Here is a 17124-nt window from a genome sequence, read left to right as displayed (position 1 = left end):
CTCCGAGCTATGCCAAAACGAAACTGAAAGCAGCACAAGGTTAGGTTAGGTTGAACTGGCCGGTTCATAAGGACCTCACATAGACTGAGCAAGTCCGTAGTGTTACCAGAAGTTTGTTTTAACGACCAAACTGAAAAACCCTATTAAAAACCAGGACCTATGTTATAAAATAACTCCATCCTCTTGGCAAATATTAGAAGCTTCCTAGGACTTAAACCATATCCTGCTTCTAGATCTGACAGCTGTATCACTCCAAATAGCTGGAGTCTTAGCCTGGCAAGCGCAGGGCACGAGCAGAGAATGTGCTCGATCGTTTCCTCCTCCAGCCCACACTTCCTACATCAGCTATCACTGACCAAGCCTAAATTAAAGGCAGGTGACGGCAAAGGCAGAATACCCGTCATGAGTCTACAGTCCTCTCTTTTTAATGATAGTCTAAGGTTGTAAGACCTACACATAATCTTGGACACTTTACAGCCCCGCGCTTGAACCCACGCTTTTCCTGCTTAGTCGATCATGTGCATCTCTCGCCTTCGCTTAATCTCGCCCAGTCTAATTGGGACGTCTGCGGAGCAAGCTTCAAGGGATGCGCCCTCTTTAGCTAGTTCATCCGCTTTTTTATTCCCATATATTCCCATTTAGATGTATGCTTCTCCCTGTCCCGATTTTCTCCAGGGAATTCTTATGCTCCAACACGCATTTAGATGCTGTGCTATGCGAGATTATTGCCTTAATTGCTGCTTGACTGTCAATATAAAAGCTAACACGGTTGCAGCTTAAGCTATTCTCTTCCAGGGTTTCTACAGCTTTGGTTACGGCTAATATTTCCGCTTGGAAAACGCTACAGTAATCCGGCAGCCTATAGGATCTGTTTATTTCCGATCAGCACAGTAAACCGCAGACCCTACTCCTTCCAATACTTTGGAACCATCTGTGTACATACAAAGCCTCACAAAGGAAACGTAAATTTTTTTTATGTTCGAAACAATGTTAGTAAATATTTTCACAGAAACAGATATTCAAACGTCAGTTTACTAGGCCCCTTTTTTTGGTCAATTCTGTTACCACATTCTCTAACAGTGATGATGGTTCGCAAAACCCTGCTGTGTGCATTTTTTTTCTGTTCTCTATGTACTCAAGCAAATTGTTCACAACCACGATTCAAAGCACTAGAGATTAACACAACCTGCGGCGTACCCCTTCTGATCTTTCTCTTAGCCGTCGCTCTGCTCTTATCCACTGTAAATATGGCTACACCCAGTGGTCTGTTAACTAGTTCTAGAATTTCGATTATCAGTGCTACTAGAGTCTTTCTAATGACCGTTATAAGTACATGGTTGAAGGTTATTTTGATATCAAGTTATGCGCGCATATCCTCTATTCTCCATTGACCCATCTTTCACTTCTACCACTGAATCAAGGCAGTTTCTATAGACCTACCCAAACAATAGACATGTGAAAGTGCAAAATCCTGAAAAGTGGAGAGATCCTGCTCTTTTTATGACTGTGCTTCATTCATTTTCTTCCTTCTCTCCATCACTCACTTACCCGCTCTTCCCTCGTCCTTTCTCCCCCCCCCCCCCCCCCTCCATTTCCTCTTTCTTTCGCCTTCGTTCGCCTTTTTCTCATTCCACCTTTCTCTATATCTTTAATTCACCCCTTCCTTTTACAATGCTCTTTCCTCATTTCAATTCTCCCTCCCCTCGTTCTCCACCTTCCACATTTATAAAGCAATTCCTCGTAGGTTTTGGGAACTATTATCGATCTTGAGGGTCCTGCGGAGAATATCGATCTGGTACTTCCCGGATGCTAGCACCATTGTAGTGCTGGTCTGCCGATCTCAATTTGATATAACCACGTCGAAGCTTCTAGGTGTTTAATCGCTTCTTACGACAGGCAAGCTTACCACGAGAATATTCTAAGCCCTTTTACACGCTCCGCTCTCCGACAAAAACCTTCATCGCTCTCCTGTTGCCCGACCTGATCCCTTACTTTCTTTGCGTCTACGCCCTCCTTTTTTACCTCTCCCCTTCACAATTTTCATCTCCATCTTCCCCTCCTCCTCCTCTACCTCATACTTTGGTTTAATAGAATGAGTTGGTGATGATGAATATATTGCGAATCACACTTTCAACTGTCATTTCTTTAATGCAAATATCCCGAAAAGCTCTCTGGCGGCTCATAAAATCACAATTCGCTGCTCCCACGTTTCTTGTCTTCCTTATCAAGCATAAATTGCATTACCAAGACTTATGTGCTTACTTGCATTCTAGTCACATGCAAACATTCTAACGCCTTCCAACTTGCAATTGAAAATAAAAAAGACTGAGCCATTAATTGCTGCTCATACACAGCTGTTACCACAGAATCATACACAGTTACGTAATTTCCAAACGGAAAATGATTTTAATCGTACTTTACACAATTTACTTGGCCTACCCACTTGTCACCTTTACAAGTTATGCTCTCGCTACTATCTTTCTTCTAAGAGTATTTCAGCATACTATTTGCTATCCCTTGCAATAGCTTTGCAACCCGCTGAGGCGTAAAGTGTTCTTTCCATTCGGTTGCAAGTACGCGCGCGCCTCTGCACTTCACAATTATTTTCATAAAGCATGTTTTCACTTTTGCTCGCGATTCAATTCGATATTGCATTTACCAGTGGGGTTCGAGCACAGTAAAACACGTGGCTAAATTGAAAAAGGCGGGGGAGTGCGCGTGAACAAATGCGAGGAAATGCACACAGACATTGGCTGTCGGTAGGATGTGAGCAAGGATGTTGGTGTTTGTTATACGATGAACGTCAAAGTTTGCTTGACTGCACTTAAGCTATTGAATTTGAAACACTTCGAAGGACTGAAGTTTCATTTCAAGCGGTAACTAAATAAGCCCCCCCCCCCCCCCCCCAAGGTTATATTCGTTATTTGCACAAAATATTGTTTTTTTTTTTTTCAAACTTTTTTTTTTCTTTGGCCGTATTTGCAAGTTGTTTGTTTTATTTGCTCAAGTCAAAGTTCATTATTGTGCTAATTTGGAAAAATTACGTTAAATGGAATGACGATAGCAAAGCTACCAACAAATACCCTTTGGTCAACAGAGCGCGTGTTTTTCATAGGACAGCAAAACCGCAAATAAACTGTTCATTTAGTTCTTTTAAAGTGAATTAGTGAGAGGGTATTTGAGATTGGAAATACTTAATGGTGGGCACTGTAAACAGGCGAAGTATTGAAAGGAATTAAAGGATAGGATAGGTTGAGTTGAAATGTAGTTTCCCCAGTAGAGAAAGTTGACTTAGCCTACGTGAAGAACTGTGCTTGATAGCACAAAATTACTTAGAAAAGTGCTGTGTAGCGTTGATGTAGTTCCTGGTCCTAGGATACAATCCGCAGAGAACCGCGTAAACTTTTCTAGTAAAAGCTGCGCAGTCAAGCAAAAAGTAACCGGAACTCTGCAGCAGCAGTTGTAGCATTAAAAGTTGTATACTATGGTTATTAGAAAGTGGCCCTAATCGCCGAGGATAAATGAGTATAACTGCAACGAATTAAATTCTATAAACTAAATTTTAGTATGCTATTTCCTATCCACTTCTGACAAGAGGAATCCCGCTACCCTACAATGAAAGTTATTGCATAAACGTAAGTTTCTGCTGTCGTTGGCCATCTTCACAATGGACCAGTGCACACGGGTCAACGCAATGTTTGACCAGCAACCAAGACTTCCTTACCTTGGTACCAAATGATCATGTGAGTGGGCACACAATCCATGGTGTGATTGGAGGCCTTTCTAATACCTCTTCCAATCTATGGGTATAGGCACCCGGTTGCAATCAACTTAATATTCGAATTCAGCAACTCTTCTTCATTTGGGTATCCCAATTGAGCAGAACAGGAACAAGCTCCGAGGACTTATCTTCTCCCTGTGGTATCAACTTTTAAGTCTATGAATGTTACCCTCAGCATTTTCTTAGCCAACACGCTGGCCATCTATATGAGAGTACACCACGTGTGGCCACAGGCCGCCAGTCAAGTTCAATTGCAGCTCAGAGAGGGGGCAGTTACCTAGAGTCAGATGTTTACAAAACGCACAACAGAGGATGTCAGAGTCAGAGCCAGATTATCGCTTCACTATATGAGTAAATGTTAAATTCTTTAACCGTAGTACCACTGGATATCATCCCATATAACCGATCCTTAATCGCGACTTTTTTCGCTTGCAGGACACTTAATAATCGGGCAGGTTGAAATTTTAGCTTACCTCGAACTCCTGATAGACCACCTAGCCACCAAGCTTGCCCTCCAAATTGAACACATCCTTGATCAGGTTAGGTCCCTTATCTCATACCTCCCTCGATCAAGTGAATATGTGTGTTAAAGGCCATAAAGGAGATAGTTGTCGGCACAGAATGAAGCCGAAGTCGAAGTAAAACAAGTAACCCTAACTAAAGCGGAAACAAAATATAAACGAAACCCGAATATGAAGCTAAAACAGAAATTTTGACCGGATTCGAAACTCAAACCAAATCCTAAATTTAACCATAACCGAAACTGAAGCCGATACTAAGACGGGAAAGGAACCGAAAATAGGAGCCTGAACTGAAACAACCACTAAAGCCCAAATCAAAATCTGAACGAAAACCTTGAAAAACCTACAATAGAAGGCGAATTAAGAATTCATCGCAAAATCGGACCTAGCAATGAAGCTGGAATTGAATACGAAACGAATAACGAAAATCTCAAGAACCCCTGGAACTAAAATGTGAAGAAAAGACGTATTTGGAACTCAACCCTGAAACTCAGCAATAACCAAGGAAACAATCGGTACCTGAAAAAACCCCATATATTAAATAGGAGCCCTGCAGCGCATTGCACTAGCTCCAAGCTAGCGCAAAATTACCGCATTATGAGAAGCTACTAGTTTTGATTCTGTCTACGCGCAATGCATTCAGATTACATTTTTAGCTTTGTGTCTTTGGACTTTTAGCATTGTGGTGTCCTTCAGAATGGCCATTGACGCCTTTGCAGACCTTTTCAACGTGTTATGATTTTAACTTGTTTTCGTCCTAGGTGGTTCGGAAATTGTCGCAGCCTTTGATTAAACAATTAAAATACAAATAGCTCAGACTTCGGCGTAGTGGATACAAATAGGGCTACCAACCGTCCCGCCTTGCATTCTGTTAGCACCAGTTCGGAGGTATTCCTGAACAACAGACAAGCTTGCTTCGTAGTTCGTTTCATACTTAACTTATTTCTAGTTATGTTTCATTGCAATGTTTTGTAGAAGATTCTTGTAAAATTGTGTAAAATTCTGTATACTTTGTAGCTGTTTACTGTGGTCAGGTGTTACCATTGTCATTAAAACGTTCAATGCATTAATGTTGTTTGAAAAGTTATGTTGTTGCTGTTTCCACTTAGCAGCGGCTAGCATAGAAAGCCGTTCATTACAGTTAAACGTCAAAGTTGAATAAACTGCATAAAAACACATTAAAAAATATTACAAAACAACTAAGGAAGGCTAAGTTCGGGTGTAACCGAACATTACATACTCAGCTGAGAGCTTTGGAGACAAAACAGGAGAAAACCACCATGTAGGAAAATTAACCTAGGGTAACCCTGGAATGTGTTTGCATGACATGGGTATCAAATGGAAGGAATTAAAGGGTATTTTAAAAGGGAGTAGGCCATAGTTCTATAGATGGGCGCCATTTCGGGATATCGCCATAAAGGTGGACCAGGGGTGACTCTAGAATTTGTTTGTACGATACGGGTATCAAGGAAGACCTTAGTTCTATAGGTGGACGCCTCTTCGAGATATCGACCAAAATGTGGACCAGGGTGACCCAGAACATCATCTGCCGGGTACTGCTTATTTATTTATATATGCAATACCACTAACAGTATTCCTGCCGAGATTCCAAGGGCTTTTGATTTCGCTCTGCAGAACTTTTTCATTTTCTTCTACTTAATATGGTAGGTGTCACACCCATTTTACCAAGTTTTTTTCTATGGTTAAATTTTGCGTCAATAGACCAATACAACTACCATGTTTCATCCCTTTTTTCATATTTGGTATAGAATTATGGCATTTTTTTCATTTTTCGTAATTTTCGATATCGAAAAAGTGGGCGTGGTCATTGTCGGATTTCCGCCATTTTTTATACCAATACAAAGTGAGTTCAGATAAGTACGTGAACTAAGTTTGGTAAAGATATATCGATTTTTGCTCAAGTTATCGTGTTAACGGCCGAGCGGAAGGACAGGCGGCCGACTGTGTATAAAATGGGCGTGGCTTCAACCGATTTGGTTCATTTTCACAGAAACAGTTATCGTCATAGAATCTATGCCCCTCCCGAATCATAAGGATTGGTAAATTTTTGTTCGACTTATGGCATTAAAAGTATTCTAGACGAATTAAAAGAAAAAGGGCGGAGCCACGCCCATTTTGAAATTTTCTTTTATTTTTGTATTTTGTTGCACCATATCATTACGGGAGTTGAATGTTGACATAATTTACTTATATACTATAAAGATATAAAATTTTTTGTTAAAATTTGACTTTTAAACAATTTTTTTTTAAAAAGTGGGCGTGTTCGTGATCCGATTTTGTTAATTTTTATTTAGCACACATATAGTAATAGGAGTAACGTTTGTGCCAAATTTGTCATGATATCTTCAACGACTGCCAAATTACAGCTTGAAAAACTTTTAAATTACCTTCTTTTAAAAGTGGGCGTCGCCACGCCCATTGTCCAAAATTTTACTTATTTTCTATTCTGCGTCATAAGGTCAACCCACCTACCAAGTTTCATCTCTTTATCCGTCTTTGGTAACGAATTATCGAATTTTTTCGGTTTTTCGAAATTTTCGATATCGAAAAAGTGGGCGTGGTTATGGTCCGACATCATTCATTTTAAATAGTAATCTGAGATGAGTGCCCGGGAACCTACATACCAAATTTCTTCAGGATACCACAAAATTTACTCAAGTTATCGTGTTAACGGACAGACGGACGGACGGAAGGACATGACTCACACATCTTTCTTTTTCGATACTGATGATTTTGATATATGGAAGTCTATATCTATCTCGATTCCTTTATACATGTACAACCAACCGTTATCCAATCAAAGTTAATATACTCTGTGTGCAAAACACGCTGAGTATAAAAAAACTCAATACACGGCAAAATATCGTCTGCTGACCTACGCATAATAAAGATTTATAGGTTTATTTGTATGAGTGCAATTGCGCATAAACGTTAAATGCGTCCTTTGTGAGTGTAAACATGTTTACACACAATAAATAAAGTTAATTCCATCATAAACACAACGAGTTGCGGGGCATAAATTCAAATCGTTTTTCCAATAACGCCCACCTGGGCAGCAAATAAACTCACACAACTGCCAGTGGGATATGCAGGCACGGTTTAGTGGTGGGTTTTGACGCATATTTTCATATCACAGCGCATAAGTGAGCGCATTTGCGTGATATACCTCTTGGGCGTCACTTAGTCGTTCCTCAGGACAAAAGACCTTCTCACACCAGTTTGTTGCGCTAAAAATTCTTAATGAAAAGGTACTTGCACGTTTGACATAAACACATTTAATTGTATCCGACTTCAAAAGAACTCATAAGTTGGGATCTTTTAATCCCCAAATTAAAAGCCTCATAACTGCTTGCAAATGTAACGTTCTTTTTTACTTCCTTTGTATTAGGTCGGTTGAATGTTTGTCCGCTTTTCATACAAATTTTGCAATCGATTTTTAAGTAACTTTTCATTGAGCTACAAACGTGAAACTTTACACATAGGTTAGAACACAATGCAACAAAAGGAAAAAAACCCGTTAGGTGGCGCATGGATCGAAATAATTAGATAAGAATTTTAAAAATTTTCAAACCAGCTTTTAAGTAATTTCTCGACTAGAGACTTGAAATTTCAAACTTGATTCAGAGTTCGATGACAGCCGGTGACACAATACAAAAAGTTTCGCTAGGGGGCGCACGGGATGAGATATTTAGAAAAATCGTACGAAACGCAGGGAATTTTGAGATTGATTTGTATGTAAGTTCTCAGTAAAACTTCACAGATAGGATAAGACGCCGAGGAAATTTAAGAAAAGGAGACAAAAATTCCGTTAGGTGGCGCACGGATCGAAATATTTAGATAAGAATTTTGAAATTTGGTGTTTTGGGATCGATTTTAAAGTAACTTCTCATTGAGCTACAGACATGAAGCCTCAGAGACAGATTAAGACACCGTGACAAACGAACAAAAGGAGAAAAAATTCCGTTAGGTGGCGCACGGATCGGAAAAATTAGATAATATTTTGGAAATTTGAAACCGGGTTTAAAGTAACTTCTCTATGAGCTAGAGGCTAAAAATTTAGAGCTTAATTCAGGGGTCGATGACAGCCGGTGACACAATACAAAAGTTTCGCTAGGGGGCGCACGGGATGAGATATTTTGAAAAATCAAGCGGAACGGAGGGGATTTTGGGATTGATTTTTATGTAAGTCTTGACTGAGCTACAAGCGTAAAACTTAACAGATAGGTTAAGACACCGAGAAAATGTAAGAAAAGGAGAAATTAAAAATAAAATAAAAACATTTTAAGCACTTCCTTTATATAAATGTACAAAAATCAGCGAAAAGTGTCTCCTTATATAAAGACATATTCTTGCTAAGCTTTGATTTTTAAATTTTGAGATAGAAATTTCAAAAATATTTATGAGAAGTAAAAATATAAAAGTAGAGCGCACATTACTTGGATTGGAAAGTTAGTAGGAAAGGAGATATTATTAGTCAATCAATTGCGCTTTATATACTTACTTATTTTATTTTTTTTTATTTTTATATGTTTTCTCAGATTTCGAGGCAGCTAACCTCAAATATTTCAAAAATTATGTAATAAAGAGTTTATCTGTGAAAATTAATTTGCTTTAGGAGATACCGTCGGTGTTGACGACATTTTCTACTGGATTTGGAGCCGATGCCTAAACTAAAAGAATGAGAATGAAACTGAAGTCGAAACTAGAGTTTGTATATATACTGAGACCAAAACAAGCGATATTAAGACCGCATCCAAAAAACAAATTGCAATTGATGCTGAAACCGAAATAGGGGCAGAAATCGAGATCAAGCTGAAAACAGAGACAAAAGTTGTACTTAGACTGAAAATATATGCGATACCGAATCGACAACAAATCTTGAACTCGGTTTAACCGAGACCGGAACTGGAACAAAAGCTGAAAGGTGAATCGAAAATGAAACCGAGATCGAATCTTGAATTGGAACTAAGGCTGAATATGAAAGCGGGATTGACACTGAAACTAGAGCATGAGCTGCAACTGGGGCTATGGCCGAACGCTAAGTTTAATTTTGGTTAAACACTGAAAACCGAAACAGAAACTGAAACTGAACCAAGACTGAACACGAAACTGAAACTGCAAACAAAATATAGCTCTACGCGAAACTGAACCTAAAACCAAAAAAAACGGAAACGAAACACGAATCGAACCATGGCTCAGAACGTTAGCTAAACAGACTGAATCGAAATTAGACTCAGCCTGTCGTAAGAGGCGACTGAAATACCCAAATTATTAAAGGGGTTATGTAGCGCAACCCTCTCTAGGAGTTCCCAGAGCAATTTATAGCTTCACAAATCCAATTGCCAACCTCACCTACCCGTGGCGAATCCTGTTTCTTTAGCAGCACAAGATCTGGCGACCCCAAGTTCCTTATGGAACTAAGGAGTGGGGGGAGGGATGGCCAAGAAGGTTCATTGTGGTCATATTAAATCGTTTCCGAGATGGATTATTCCGATAGCTCCGAACTAGGGTAGACATTTACAGTATAGAACTAGTTTTTTTGTTGGTACTATTTCTTTGTTACCGAACAAAAGAGAAATTCTACGTGTTGCTTTGTAGTACGGGTTTATCCCCTTTTTTGATAGTTCTAAGCCAGTGAGAATATCATAGGGAGAGCTTTAGTGTTTAGGGAAAGAAGGCATACTCATAATCCTAGCTCATTATTTGTAGCCAAAATATATTGTTCTGAACCGGTGCACTTCTAGCGCCTTTAGAACCATTACAAGCTCACCATTAATCTCTTTTACATGCTTTCAACTGGTGAATTTTATATGGCGGTGTCCTAGGTGGTGGAAATTGTCAATCATGGGGCCATATACATATATTAATAGCCTAGATAATGTATGCAATTTCCTATATTATTTTCTAAAAAAATTTTACTTTACGCCACTTTAACGATGTGTTTCAGTTCGGCAGAAAACAAAGTATATTACTTGCGACTACCCAAAAAAGATCGTTGGATACTCTAAATGTGCTGCAGTGTTCGTCCTTATCTTTGCTATATGCAACAGTCACTCTGCAGGTTCGATGTCTATAGCAAGTCAAGAATTAATAAATATCACAGGCACAGAATCTTATTAGGGTCATTTCAATAATCAATATTTTACATCAGTGTTTTAAAATTGATTCAGTATTTCAAATTTTGTTTGGCTACCTGAGCTTAAATCAAAAAAGGAAGTATGCCTAAATTTTGTGCTTCAAACTGTGTTCTCCAGAAGTTAGCCAATGGCGCTACTATGGTATTCACGAAAAAGCACAACGCTGCACTTCGTTACACAGAACTAGTACGCTGGATTTGGCTAACGACTACTCGACACCCACATAACAGCGAAGCTTATCGCCCTTCGACCTTATTTCCGTGCTGCTTCTATACACTGAAAGAAATGGTGCTAATAAAATCAACAAATCTGTTCTGTTGTTCTTGACTTAACGGAGATTCGGTGAAATTGACCGAATTACGGTTAATTCGACCGAGTTCTTTGTAAAGCAAACAAATTAGTTTAGTCATTTCAACAGAAGAGAAATTTTCGCTCTTAAGTTGACAAAATTTTGTAAAATTGACAGATTCCTAATCAATCAAACTGATTTTTTGTTACCACAATAGATCTCACTGGTCATTTCAACAGCGATCAACAGTCAATATATGAGCAAATTTTAAAGAGAATTTTACGCTCACTGCGCTCTCTACTTTGTACTTTTGACGATGGTGCCACTCGTTAAAAAAAACACCAAAATAAGAAAACCACCAAATCGAAAAAACGCACAAAATGGGAAAACAACAAAACACTAGTTTTTCAGTTATGAATACAAAACGAAAAACCCTTTTTTGAATTTACTGTGCAAAAAATTATGAGATACCGGGACAACATTTATCGGGTACAATTTTGCAACTTCTCGTCCAAGCGAAATGCAAAAATGCGCCCTCTTGTTGCAAAAGTTTTGGTTGAACGAACAGGATTTTTCCAAAGTTAGTAACATTTTGTTCAATTTTACGAATTTTCACTAGCGCGAACGTATCTAATAAGATAATAAAAAAACATCCTTTTTTAATGTTGATGTTTCCGACAACATAAAAGTTTGAGTTGTTTTGGAATCGTTGCAACTTAAAGTGCTACGAAAATTAAATTTGCGGAATTACATGTAAAGTTACTCCAGTGGTGAGTTACCTTCCTGCGATTTGATTCTTTACTTTTCTATAACTTACAAGTTCTCTATTTAAAATGTTATGTCAAACATTTATAATAAAAGTTTTGTTCGAAATAATCAAGTGTGGCAACTACATGCGTGAGAAGAAATTGAGAATGAGCTGAGCTGCAACTGAAAGAATTGAGAAACAGTTTTGCGACTACTATTTTCATTTCTATTTGCAAAGCGAAGTTCAAAACTATAAATAAAATAAAATATAAAATATAAAATTTGGTGAAAGTACGTTTAATAAAACAGAATTATAAAGTATATAATGTTTAATGTGTGCCAGCATAAGCAACATCAAAATTTTAGAAATAAGGTTTTTCAATTAGAAGACAATTTTCGTAAGCAGAATCGCCCCTCGGCAGTGTTTGGCAAGCACTCCGCGTGTATTTCTGCCAAGAAAAGCTCTCAGTGAAAACTCATCTGCCTCGCAGATGTCGTTCGGAGTCGGCATAAAACAAGTAGGTCCCGTGCCGCCAATTTGTAGGAAAAATTAAAAGAAGCACGATGCAAATTGGAAGAGAAACTCGGCCTTAAATCTCTTCGGAGGTTATCGCGCCTTACATTTATGTTTTTTTTTTAATTAGTGCGTACATATGTATGTATATGTAGCAAGCATGCGTATTTATGTATTCACATATTTACGTATGTATGTATATGACAGCATAGGTACTTTCGTACAAAGCGGTCGCACCAATTTTTTTTGTTCATTTCACTACTAAAACGGTCAATTACGAATCAACGATTTGTGTGCAGTTGATTCAACATCTTGTTGCGATGGATAAAAATTTACAGAAATTTCGGCTGAATTGACCCGTAATTCGGTTGATTTTACTAGTCTTTTTCTTTCAGTGTAGCATTATATTGCAGCTATCTGTTTGCTGCAGTACCCCATTGAAGCATAAAAGTCGAGTCAGTTTGTTATTATTTGTTAGGACTTTTGTTTTTGTATAATTTAGTTATATGGTATGTATGAATTTAATGGTCAGCGTTCTCCTCGTGTATACAATGATTAATGTGCATTTATGTGAGGACATGCAAACAAATGTAGCGGCTTATATGTATGTATATATATTGGCCACTAACGTATATACATACCTACATATTTATATATCATTGAGGAAATTAAAAGTAGACCATGTAGCAGTGGGCGTTTGATTATACCGAGAAAAACAGGTGGGAAAACGTTTAAAAGGCAGTGTCCCTTTAATATTTACATTGCTGGATATGAGCGTGCATACACACATATGCAAACACTTATCCACAGCAATAAATATAGAGTAGCCGTATACTCGCATATGTACAAACCCCGCACGCTAAACGCCTTGTGTCCACTAATGAAAACCTCAAAAGTTTTAGGTCGAACCGACAAACGTTATAACAAAACCCATTCATCTAGCAACGCGACACATTTTCCAACCTGGAAAATAACTCTAGCGACATGATTAATTTGCATCGAGCATGGCTCGCAATCAAGCAAAGGACTAAAAATTAAAAGCATGCAATTTTGTCCCGCGTATACCGCATAGATCCATTGGACGGCGTATTCTCTAAATAGAGTTTATGTGCGAAACCCTACCCACCTGCTATTCTACATACTCGTAGTGTTAGTGTGACACCTGTCGTGCCGTCTGCGCTACCAACGGGCTTCTGCTGCTTTGATCAGTTCGATGCATTGTCGACTGCGTGATAGCCTCTATATAGGCCTGGTTGGCCGCAATAATTTAGGTCATTCAATTGGCGCGGTCCACTTATGTTTACTACGAAGCCATAATTAAATTGCTATTCTGACCAACAGCAATGACAAACAAACTTGAACAACAACAATTGCTAACACACAATCAACTTCAGTTAACTAATCTAACTGTCGCGATACAATAAAAGCGGTAATTTGCTGGGTAAAGCAAGAGAAAATTCATTGGAAAATTTATAATCCTTTGAGGAACATTGCCAAAGGTATAATAACATTAGAGTTTTGTTTATTGTTTCAAAAGGCGATTATTATTTCAAATCTGATGTGTTGTTCGAAACTCAGTTCAAAATTTCCTTTTATACTTCCTTTATATTTGTTGGATTTAGCTGGTTATCGAGCGGCGCCAACTTCAGCCCTGCGCTTAAGGGAGTTGTCCTGTCAGAACAACAAAACCACAGGACACTCTAGTATACAAAACAAATACAGTTTTCTTTCTCCTAACACGAATCGCTGTGCGACCACAACAGTTGCGGAAACCAAGTTTATGATAAACATTCCAAGTTGGGATGATTGGACCGAGTCGGATAAGTGCTTTGCGGCAGCATTTCCATATACACGGACGTCTCTAAGCTAAACGGTAGAATTGGAGGTGGAGTATATTCAAGGGAACTAGAACTCCAGCCCTCCTTCAGACTCTGTCAACTCGTGACCTAAAAAGTTTATAGTGTCTTTAAAAAACTCGCATTTATTTGAATTTAGGGTAAGTCCAAATTCACGCAGAACACTTAATACACGTCTGAGTTTAGGTAACAACTCATCAATTGAATTAGCACCTACTAATATATCGTCCATGTAGTGAATCATGTCACCACCAACTTTCTCTTTTACTTTTGCCATCAGTCGCTGAAATACAATTGGTGCGTTACGCAACCCAAATGGCATTCTTTTGAATTCATAGTGTCCACACGTCGTTATGAAAGCGGTATATTTACGACTTTCCTTTTCGATTGGTATCTGGTAATACCCACTGTTCAGATCTAACACACAAAAATATCTAAACTGTTTGGCTTCATGCAGCCGCTCTTCAATATTTGGTACAGGAAAAATTTCTTTTTTGGTCAGTTCATTTAAACGTCTGTAGTCAATACAAAGCCTATCTTCACCATTTTTCTTTTTTACTAATAACACGGGACTAGCAAATTCGGAATTTGATTTTGCAATTATATCTGCATTTAGCAGATTGTCAATCATTTGTGCCAAAATTTTCTTTTTAGGCTCAGGCACTCTATAAGGTGCTTGAGCTACCACTTTATCTGAATTCAGCTCTATTGTCATTTCTACAGAATTGGTTTTACCAACATTTGCTAAACCTTTCGAAAACAAGTCACTAAAATCGCTTAACACATCGATGAGTTTCGTTTGCGCCACTGTATCCTCAATACCACACGCTAATTCACAGATTATTTCATTCTGCTTAACATTAATTTCTCTGTTACATTCGATTAAGTTGTTTTCAATTAGTTTCGGTAGCTCACTCACAAAGGGCTCATTTTCAAAATGCATTTTACCATTTTTCAATTTGACACTCAAATTCGGATAAATTAATATATCCTGCCCCAATAACATATCTGTTTTCAAAACATTGTCATCAACGATATAAAGATATGTCTCAACAATAACTTCATCAATACACATTTCAACTTTTATTTTATTGTTTAGTACTTTTACACCACCACAAATACCTTTCATTTGCAGTAAACACTTTTCTTGCTCTATATCGATACATTTTGCTATCGATTCTTTAATCATAGAACATTGACTACCTGAGTCAATAAATGCTTTAAATTTGTCACCATTTATCGATACCATCTTACTGAAGCATTTATCGTAATCACTCACATCGTTTTGTCGCACATCAGCATTTTGCTTTGTACCACTTCGAGACTCGCTTTTAGTATTTTGTATTTCACTCTTTTTCTCTCTCTTTTGTGGTTTCGAGCCAGGCATGCTTAACGAACGAAACGATATCATTTCGTTACGATAATCAACGTTAATAAACGAAACGAAGTCATTTCGTTTCGTTTATTAACGTTAAGAACGCCAAATTAACGTTAATTTGACGATCTTAACGTTAATAAACGAAACGAAGTGACTTCGTTTCGTTTATTAACGTTGATTATCGTAACGAAATGATATCGTTTCGTTCGTTAAGCATGCCTGTTTCGAGCACTGTCGCGAAATATGTCCATGCTCTCCACAATTATAGCAAATAATCTTACTAGCATTCTCGCTACTTTTGACATTCTTGCTTTCCACACTTTGTTTACTTTCTGATTTATAGCGATTCAATGTATCACCACTCTTTCCACAGTTTACAAAATATTCGCTCAACGCTTCGCGCATTTGTTTGACAGATTCAAACCTAATTGCAGCAATAGCTAATTGTAATTCACGATTTCTTAACCCGTCGCGAATATACTTTATGATTGCAGCTTCACTCAATTTTAGTTTTTTCCCTAATGCATTCATACGAAAGCAATAGTCAACCACCAATTCGTTGCTTTTCCTAGACGCATTTGACATCATATAATGCACTTGCGCCTCGTCAACATGTTGCTCAAATTCTAATTTCAAAGCAATAGCAAAATCATTCCAATTGGAATGTACGACCGACAACGCGTCAAACCACATACGCGCTGCGCCTTTCAACTGGCTGTATACGGCCAACAATAAACATTTCTCGTCAAACTGATATGCTACACGCACGGCATTTACACGATCGATGAATTGTTCAACTGTTATAGAATTTTGATTTGATGGATCAAACGCGGGAATGGTCTCGGCAATTTCTTTAACCGAACTACTTCGCACTGTCGAGCTAACAGAAACTGGCGTTTGCGTTGTTTCTCTATGATTGTTTACGTTTGTATTTGCACTGGTTACCGCAGTCTGCATGACTGAAATTGCGTTTTGTAGCATTTCGCGCAAATCATTTATTTGCTCTTGTAAACTCGATGTTTCGGCCATTATAAATTCAATTTCTTCACCACCGTTTGCTTCTATTAACCTTTGTATTAATTCTGCCCGTGACCCGGTCGTGGCAAGCTCTTTTTCGCGTAAAATTGTTTTCAATTGATCAACACGTAGATCATGAATTTTCAGCATTTTCATTTGCTAATATTTTCTTATTAGAATTACCCAAATTTGTATATGTCTCACTCGCTCGTTTGCCTTTTAATTACTCTTGTATATGTAATTGCACACATTTAAACATATATTCGTTTGCTTTTCGTTACGCCGTTTGTGTCTACACTTCTTTGAATTTTGTTGCACCGACTCTCTGCAGCCAACAACAATTCCTACTAAGCGATATTAGCACACAAACACACACAAGAGAAATATGACACTCGTCATATAACTCGTTCGTTCAACAAAGAGAGTTCGCTTTTGAGAAGATGAAATTCTTCATCTACAACAACTACACTCGCTGAAATTTGAATTTACTCGCCAACCGTCACTATTCGACGCGATGGAAAATTTTCGCTTTTAATATGCACGCACAAACATGTTCGACTTCAGAAACGACTTTTGCGATTTTACGCACAACATTTCGATTGAATCCACGGTTTATGTTTTTGATTTTATACAATTAAACACGAGCAAATTGCGATGTACATTTACATATTTTTTTTTCACAAATTTTCATATTTTTGCAAACGATTTGTACTCGCGTTGATTGCTATGGGCTTTGCAATCTCACTTCTGAGCTGTAAGAAGGGGTTTTCACTGCTCCACCTTCTCACATTATGTTTTGTCAGGATTTAAATACACATGTTTTAAAGTTATAATATTTAATGAATAATAGTATGTATTAAAAG

This window comes from Eurosta solidaginis, chromosome 4, assembly GCF_040869045.1.
Source record: "Eurosta solidaginis isolate ZX-2024a chromosome 4, ASM4086904v1, whole genome shotgun sequence".
In the NCBI taxonomy this organism is placed as follows: domain Eukaryota; kingdom Metazoa; phylum Arthropoda; class Insecta; order Diptera; family Tephritidae; genus Eurosta; species Eurosta solidaginis.
This window is presented reverse-complemented; position numbering follows the sequence as displayed.